This window comes from Opisthorchis viverrini, assembly GCF_000715545.1.
Source record: "Opisthorchis viverrini unplaced genomic scaffold opera_v5_257, whole genome shotgun sequence".
Classification (NCBI taxonomy): Eukaryota; Metazoa; Platyhelminthes; class Trematoda; order Opisthorchiida; family Opisthorchiidae; genus Opisthorchis; species Opisthorchis viverrini.
The window spans coordinates 577,509-579,294 of NW_008751913.1; positions in this window are offsets into that span (position 1 = coordinate 577,509).

Here is a 1,786-nt window from a genome sequence, read left to right on the forward strand (position 1 = left end):
TTTCCCTTTTCCCATTAATCACAAACCCCACCAGTCATGCCTTCATTCTGACTGTAATACTATGATCATGCCCGACGGTATGCTACCCACTAGTTGGGAATAAATATTATTATTATTATTATTATTATTATCACGTGAATCCGTCAATACACACCCGTGTGTTTGAGTATTGCTGTAATCGGGCTGGCTCCTTTGCCTTGGAAACAGTCATACTACGGAGTGTGGGCGTTTATGACTGCTTGGATCGTTTTCCTGTTACGTTACACCACGGTGCATTCATCTACCCGCCACCCCTCAGTATCACGAGTACATCGCCCTTCGTCGCTGGTTCGGAGCCTGGCCTTGAAATTCAGGAAATCAAGAAAGTACTCCGACTTTTATTTGTTGCTTTTGGTGTTGGACTCGCTTCATCCGAGTTATTCATCTGACAAAGCCGTATACAGCAGATGAAAAACTGGCCTCTTGTGCGTCAAAAGGACAATATACCTGAGATAGCCTGACGATGTTCTTTGTTGCCCATAGCCTACAGTGACGAGCATAACTGTATCTGCCTTCGTCAAGATAGAGGCTACACTGCATCAAAACCCATTTTGTCAATCAAACAAAGAACACATCTACCTGCTGCTCCAAGTATCGAACACATGCAATATATATATATATGCAGCGAGACTGCAAACCCTCCACTATCGACATGCTAAGCCAACGTCGAAATTTTTCATCGCCATGCACCACCTATAAATTAAAAGCTGATAGTAGTGCTTCGGGAACGGGTGACTATCCCCCTTACAATGGCGTTCTCTCCTAATTTGTCCTAGTATTTTCCACACAACTAATAACCTCCAGGAAATTCAGTCCACCATCTCAGAAGTTTCACTCCCTACATTCTTATGTGTTTGGCTTCCCTTACCTTGCCGCCCCTCTGCTGGCCTTTTCTACCTCAACCTGTTGCCCCATCTACCGCCAGAACTTGTGTGGATGCTCCCAAGGTACCCCTAAGCTCTAAGTGCTCCGTGATTACTCCCAGAACTGAATCTACACCCAACCATCAAGCAGCGTCTAACTTCGTGGCCTTACAAAACCCTGAGTCCTCCATCGCCCCTTCAAATGAACTCTCTGCTTCACCATCCATGAAAACTGCAAACGCCCCCATCAGCCCAGTAGGCCTCCCTTCAAGTGTTGAAATGACTGACGCGGAACGTCTCACAACCAGAGCAATGACTACACCAGTTTCTGTTAGCACTCGTCACGTGCTCCGTGATTACTCTCAGCACTAAATCTACACCCAACCATCCAGCAGCGACTAACATTGTAGCCTTACAAAACCCTGAGTCCTCCATCGCCCCTACAAATAGACTCTCTGCCCATCCATCCATGAAAACTGCAAACGCCCCCATCAGCCCAGTAGGCCTCCCTTCAAGTGTTGAAATGACTGACGCGGAACGTCTCACAACCAGAGCAATGACTACACCAGTTTCTGTTAGCACTCGTCACAGGCCCCCTGGCTAGCTGTCTTTTCGTGCTTCACCTTCCCCAAAATACGCCTTCGGGCTGAAGCACTTATTGTCAAGGCCGCGATACGAAGCGCACCGTAAATTGCATCCCCGAAAACCTGACCCTCCGCATGCTGTTGTACCTACACTTGTTGCACCATCTACTAGAAGTACGTAAGTCGACACTCCCAGGATACTTATATGCTCCTAAGGCTCACTGGCTGCTCCAAGCACTGGACCCACACCAGACTACTCAGAAGCCTCTCACTTCATGGCCTTACAGGACCCTGAGCCCT